This window comes from Octodon degus, unplaced genomic scaffold (genome assembly GCF_000260255.1).
Source record: "Octodon degus isolate 3935 unplaced genomic scaffold, OctDeg1.0 scaffold00012, whole genome shotgun sequence".
Taxonomy (NCBI): domain Eukaryota; kingdom Metazoa; phylum Chordata; class Mammalia; order Rodentia; family Octodontidae; genus Octodon; species Octodon degus.
Window position 1 is genome coordinate 13,867,379 of NW_004524588.1, and position 7,434 is coordinate 13,874,812.

Sequence of the window (7,434 nt, forward strand, 5' to 3'; positions counted from 1 at the left end):
TTGAAATTTTCTACTTTCCACCCAGATTTATAAAAAATGGAATGGCTATTTTAGTTTTCATCTTGCTGATTATTACTGAGTTTGAGCTATGCATTTAAGCATAAAACATTTGGGTTTCTTTGGTTCTTCTTCCATTCACTATTGTGGATTCTGCTTTTTCCCTATTGGAAGAGAAGTCCTTTGTATATTCCAGATATTAACTGCTTTTTTAAATTCTATACATAGCAAAAGAATCTTCAAAGTATATTCTCTCAGTAGCCCTGTTACTGCACAACTCCTTGAGCAGAAATCCCTAGTGTTAATACAATCCACTATTACAATTTTTACTGGGCTGAGTGAATAGCTGCACAGTCTAAGTGCCTGTCTGGCAAGTGCAAGGACCCATGTTCAATCCGAGGTACCACATGCCATGGAATCCCAGGCAGCTGAGCCTACCACTGAAACTGGGTGTGGTGGCCTATAACTGTAATCCCAGTGCTAGGGAGGGCTAGACATGAGGATCATTATGAGTCTGAGCTGTGTAGTGAGACCCTGTACCAAATAAATAAAAGATTAAAATTTCTTTTAAATTTTTTTTGCTTAATGGATCTAATTACTCAATCTAATTTCTTTACAAATAAAAGATACATAGCTTTTATTAGGTAGAGGTAACCGAACCAAATATTTGCCTTTACAACTAAAGGTGACCTGATGCCGCATTTTTCTCATGCCTCAGAACTAGGTGAAGTAGGGGAATGTGTGGCAGGTGAGCAAATTAAATTAAATTTGGTTAAGAAATAAATATTTATATACATGTGAGGTTAGTCAGGTCACTCCTACTCTGGCTCTTAGTTTTGTTATCTGGGAAACCTACAGAAATATGTATGTGAAGATTCTGGGCCTCTAATACTTGCTCCTTAACTATTCGTTGTTTTTCCTTCCATGGCCTGTCATGTGGGCCAACCGTTACTAGGGCAATCAGAATCTAGTCAGTTCTTTGTTCTGTTTTCTGCAATTCTGAACCCTTCTGACATTTCCCTTAAAGAAGCACCTACCTAATCACTTTGAAATTAGATTAAACAAACATGAGATTTTTCTAGTCATTTTTTTACCTATTGAAGAGATACTTGCTTACTGTCTGCTCTATATCAATCCCTGAGCTATAAAGAGAAATCAGAAGAGAAGAATCAACAATGAGACAAAAACATAATTAGATTTTAACACAAGCTATATGTAGCTCAGCTTGAGACAAGTGGATCATTCATGATGACCAATTAATTTCTCTTTTTTCAAGCAAATTCCAACACTGCTTGATTCAGATGAGTCATGGGAGGGGGAAGGAGAGAGGAATGTTAGTTAAAGAGAAAATACTGCTTCTAAAGGTGGTTTAATTCACTAATGATAAATTTCAAGGTCAAATTATGAGCGGATGAAGCAAAGCCTGGTGGTACACTCCTATATTACCTACACTCTGGGAACATGGGGTAGGAGAATCAAAATTTCACGTCCAGCATGAACAACTTAACAACTGTCCGAAATAAAGCATCTTAAAAGGCTGAGAGTATAGCTAAGTAAAAAGACCCTGGATTAAAACCCCAGAAGCATATTTTTTTAAAATGAGAGGACGTTAAGAAAGTCCAGCTGGTGAAACCAAGAGTCTGTTACTTGGTATTAAGGAGATGCTGAGCTTCCCAATGCAATCAGTATCAAAGAACCAATGTTGCAATTGGCCTATGCCTAGAGAAAAATCTATATAATGGCTTTACACCAATAAAAACAAAAGTGAAGTGCAAGTCACAAGAGAGCATAGGTATATAAAGTCAACTACATAATTCATAGGACCATCCTAAGGCAAAGAGGAACATGAGGGCCTGCCGAAGCGGAAATCCTGAGGGTACTTACATTAGCTAAACTAATCTAACACATTGATTCTTCTGAACTTCTGACTAAGTTACCTTTGTGACTTTCAACCTTTTTCCCACTTTAATAAGCTCAATAAAGGAAATTTTTGCACAAAATATACACCCATAGGCACACTTCCTCAATAAATGGCTATGTTTTCCATATTTTTCTTTCCCATTCTTTTTTAGTACAGCAGAAGACAGGTAAATGAGAACACTGTTCAAGAAACCATGAAAATTTAACACGATCCCAAGCACTGGTTAACGTCTAGTACAGAAAATTGTTTATGATTCATCTTAAAATTAGCATGACACTATATTGTCATAACTAGGTCTGAAAACAGCTTGAAAATTAATGACCTATCTCATCTTCACTGAGCCTTCCAGCTGTTTGCCATCCCTTTTGCTATAAATAGTAGCTACTATTTGTTGATCTTGAGCTATGAGCCAGACATTTCCATAAAATATTGCTTCACTTTACAAAAACTCTGAAAGACAGGCTTGGTTATCCAATTTTACAGATGACCAATCTGAGTCTCAGAAACTTCATTTTCCTAGTTATCTGACGCAGTAAGTAATAAGCCAGAGTTTATAATTAGGACAGCCATGCTCTAAAATCAAGAATCCCAGTCATCTCTCTTGAAAGCCAATTTATCTTCCAGCAACAAAAGTGACACAAATGAGGAGCCCTGACCAAAGCCAGCCCCCCATATACTTACTAGACACCTGCTGATTTTGGAGATGCCCTTTTCTCAAACCAAGACACTCAGAATTCCCAACAATCATTTATAAAAACTCCTGGACAAAATGGAATTATGTTCCTTTAAAAGTTAATACACTTACTTTCCATGACCACACCAACACAGGATTCTTAGGTTATATCACTCATACAGGAAACTAAATAAATGGATGAAGTTACCAAAGGAAGGGGAAAATGAAGAGGAAAAGGCGAAAGCAATTGATATAGGACTTAGACTGTAGATCATGACCCTAAAGATGAACAAGACAGTCTTCTTGTCCACAGAAGGCCGGGAGGTGGAAGGAGAGGTCACACGCCAGCCGTGGAGGTTTTGCAGAGCTTCTGTTAACCTCTCTAGGGGCTGTCAGCTCCATTTCTCTACAAGAGAAATATTCTAAAGGTTGAATATTTTTCCAGACTCACACTGCCGGAAAACAGCAAGACAACAAGTTGCTGCTTGTGTCCACAGTCCACTGCATCCATCACAACCACCACCCCACCAGGGAAGAATATCCTGGAGTGCTTCTCCCTAAGCATGCGCTAACCAGCCCTCTGGGTCTCAAAGTTCTGAAAAAAAATATTACTTCCCCATTGAATACACTATGAGGTCCTTGTCATTAAATAAAATCTCTAAAATATTCTTTTCATGTCTGGGGGCAGAGATTAATTAGAAAAGTGAATGCGTGTAGGAAACTAATTGGCATTCCTTTGACAAAATGTAAGGGATTTAAGTACTGCCCAGTGTTGCTTCTCATATTGGTAGAAGGTATTGTGATTGCTGGAGCTACTTTGCTCCCAAATCTAAAGATTTCCAGCCAAAGTGGGTATAGTTTGGCTTTTCCTCACCTATGTCTCTGGAGAATGTTTCATAAAACATTAAAGAGAAGGATGCATCTGTGATTCTTCAAAAGCGAAAGCCTTGGGTGACTAGCTCCCAGGAGGGCCTTTACCTTCCTCTACTCTTTGGCAGTGATGGCAAACCCTTTCAGGGATATAAAAAGCCCAATACAACCCACATACCCCTAGGATCACCATCACTGCTTGAAGACCTTTTCCCCTGCATTGCTCCTGAGGCTCCAGTCACGGATGTAAAAAAAAAAAAAAGTATCTACTTCCACCTGGGAGAAAGCCTCTCACAGAGCAGGTTCAATGAAATCCCCAGAAGGCTGATCTTATCATGCTAGCATGTTAAGCTCATCACTGTCTGCACTGCACCAGTTCTGACCTATTAACAGGCTTTCCTCGTCAAGACTTCTGTGACCCTTGAACCTACATCAGAAACTGCTTAATCTATATCTCTGGGTTATAGCATATTTTTTTTTCTTTTTGAAGCAGAGTCTCACTATATACTTCAAACTTACTACACTGTGTCACCCATGCTGGCCTTGAGTTTGTGATCCTCCTGCCTCAGTCTCCTGGTTACTGGAATTATAGGCATGTGCCACCACACTCAGCTCCTCAATGATTCATTGATAGTCAAAGTTCAAAGATCACTGGACTAGGGACTGAGAACAGTCAAAGATGGGACAATAATGGCCACAAATATGAAGCTGTTCTGACAAACTAACACAGTGTGTTCTAATTATTCAGGTCAATGTATCCTACAAAGTTATCACAGACCCTAAATTAACAAACACTGAGACACAGCCACTAAGGGAAATACAGGTTAGGTTCCTAAAAGATCTAATCATATTATTTTCATCAAAGAATATAAATATAACCTTGTTTTAGGTACATTTTTTTCAATGACCAGTAAATTAATATCTATTGCTAGTACATTAAAATTGAACTTAAGCACAGTCTCCATGCTCAGATCTGATAAAAGCTTTTTATTTTTGACTTCGCATGACATTTATTACATGATTGACTTATGAGAATATTGATACAGAAATGTAAAACTTTTCACACATAGTGAGCCTGGAGCCTTTGAACAGGCAAGGTTTGGATTCAATCATTTCTACGGAAGCATCTGCCTTCCCGGATTATATCATACTGCAGGACGTGCTAGTGAGGGTTATGTCGCCAGAAATCCCCAGTTTGTTGATTACCATGAAGTTCCTCAGCCGGTGGTTGTACTGCAGCAAGTGGGCCTCATTGGCCACCACCTTGAAGTGATCCACTTCTACCAGCACCTAGATTTTGAACTGCTCGCCCACCTCGAAAGGGAAGGCCTGCTGCTGCTGCTGCTGCTGCTGCTGCTGCTGCTCCCAGCCCCAGGCGTTGTTCTGTTTAGCGTTGTACACAGTGACCTGCCTATTGTTCTTGTCGAAGCTCAGGTTGAAGTGGAAAGACACGCCATTCCCTTGTTTGAAGTCCAGAGCCAGTCTGTTGGTGCTGATCTTCACGGTGCCAAGAATGCTACGAGCATGCATGACAGGACTGCACCAGGCAGGGGCAGGTCGTAGGGCACAGTCAGCTGTCCAGAGGGTTCACGGTAGGGGCTGGCACCGCGGTAGGCTCCAGGCGCAGAACTGGGGTAGGAGCCAGGTGCACCGGAGCCTGGATAGGCTCCTGGGGCCTGCCTGGCCCCCTGGAGGTGCCTGTCCGGGGTAAGCCCCAGGAATAGGCTGCCAGGGTAGGCGCTACCAGGATAGACAGCGCCTGGGTAGCCCCTGCCCCAGACTGGTTCTCCTGGGCTCCAGGCCACCCTCCAGGGTTCAGGTGTCCAGATCCAGATAAGGCATCATTGAGCAAAGAGCTGTTCCTTCCACTGCTGCACTGCTGCTGCTCCACCAGGGCTGAAAAAAGCTTTTCTAACATTCATTTTATCAAAAAGGCCCACCACTACCTTTATGTACTTAAGAGCTCCAGGTCACACTTTAGAACTATGCTTCAACACCATGCAAAATCACAAAAGTATGGAATAAGTGGTGAAAAGGACACTATAAGATGAAAGCTAAAACACTATTGCAGAACGTCACCTCATTTCATCTCAACGTAGAATATGCTTATTGTATAGCTTAAATTTTTCCTAACCCTGTGTACACTCTCAAGTAACTCTGGAAGCACTGTAAGTATTGATTTAGAGTTACAAATAAACTTTACATTGCTCACTAAAGCCTACTACATTTTAGCAAATGTACATTTGCTAAAATTTACATTTTAGTAAATTTTTCAAATAGATCCACAAAAAAGTGAAAGTTAATGATATGGAGACCTATACATAAAATTGACAAAGTACTTTACACACATCACCTCCTTACTTGATTTGATCCCACAATAACTCTGGAACTTAAATAGAACATCTACTATTTTGATTGACAGCATTCAAATGAGAGAGAGGAGGACAAGAGAGCCAAGAAATAAGCTTAGGCCTTTCAGGCTATAGGTCTTCACTTTGTTTTTGCAGTGCACAATGAGAGGAAGATAATTCTGCTAACTCTGTTAGATTCCAGAACTTCTCATCCAAGTGAAGAGGTCTCAGGGAATTGGGTACCATCTAAGCTAGCAGAGAATGCTAACACTGGAAGACTCTGGGATAGCCAGAGAAGGTCCTATCCTGGCCATGAAGGAGAACATAGTCACTTGTGTGCTGTTTATGTGTACTAAGGTTTACAGGAATTTCCTGGGGTACCCATATAAACTTCATTAGGTAATAAAGGCCAAAGGAAAGAAAATTCAGTTCCTGATCCAAAGATTAGAGGCAAGTGGGAAGTACATAGTAAAAAGTAGGCAATCAAGTAAATAAGGTTTAAGTTGAAGGTGTGAATGAGTCTTGAGATGCTATTTGAAAAATGTGACAATTTTTGTCCTGACACTGAGAACAGAATATTCCAAGCAGTTAAGATAATTTGGGCAATGGTTCTAACGTGTTAACAGTTAAGTTCCAGTGCTGTTATTTTTTAGCCAGGAACTGCAGAAGTTTCTGGAACCCTTCTCAGACTCAGTTTACTGATCTTCAAAATGATCTGAAAATGGGATTCCATTCAATTCAGGTTAATATGCAAAGGGGGAGGGGAAATCATGCTGAAGGCAAGAGCAAAGCCTGTAAGTGTAGAACATCACAGTAGGCTCGAAGAGCTGAGCCCTGCTGGATGCTGTTGAGTAATACAGGATGATCCATCCTCAGAGAACTCGAGTAGACAGTATCTGGTTGCAGTCCTCCAGGTAGGTGCCTCGTGGATCTGTTGTGGAGAACTAGAAAAATGATGTCCAAGAAAGCAGACTGTAGACTGTTGAACAAATATAAAATAGTAATTCTCATGAAAACAGCAAACTGTGGGGGGCAAGGTGGGAAGATAGCAACACAATAATGCAAATTTTTCTAAAAGAGGATATGCTAACAAGCAATGAGAGTGCACTGTAAAATAAGATCTTTTATTTGGAAGGCTGTGGAGGGAGCAGAAGTTTTGGACATTTGATCTGAGAAATCAATGGAGACTTTTGGAGGCTGAGAAATGGTTATAATTCCACAAGTGAAGAGTTCTAGGGATCCAGATAAGGTTTTATACATTCATACCAGAGGGGAAATGTGAAGTTACTCTATGTTGAACTCAAATACATATGTCCACTACAATGAAAAGAAAAAGCAAGGGCTTTGGAAAGAAAATCTTAAAGCTGCAAAGGATAACACAGTATATACACAATCTGAAGCCCAGCTGCCCAGTGCTAAATCTTAGCTCTATCATCCTAGAGTTACATGACAATTATTCAACCACTCAGTGCCTAAAATTCCTCCTCTATAAAATAAAATCCATGGGAGTTATGAAGGTTAGTAAAATTCATAAATGTAAAATGTTTAAATCATATCTAATATTATTCAATATAGGTTAGAATTTATTCGTTCTACCACACACTTTAGAAATGCACTGAGGT

At 40.1% G+C, this 7,434-nt stretch overlaps 1 pseudogene; it reads right to left on the minus strand.

Annotated features, from left to right (window-relative positions):
- Window positions 1–4,601: 4,601 nt before the first annotated feature.
- On the minus strand, window positions 4,602–5,379 carry LOC101572335 (annotated as a pseudogene).
- Window positions 5,380–7,434: the final 2,055 nt, after the last annotated feature.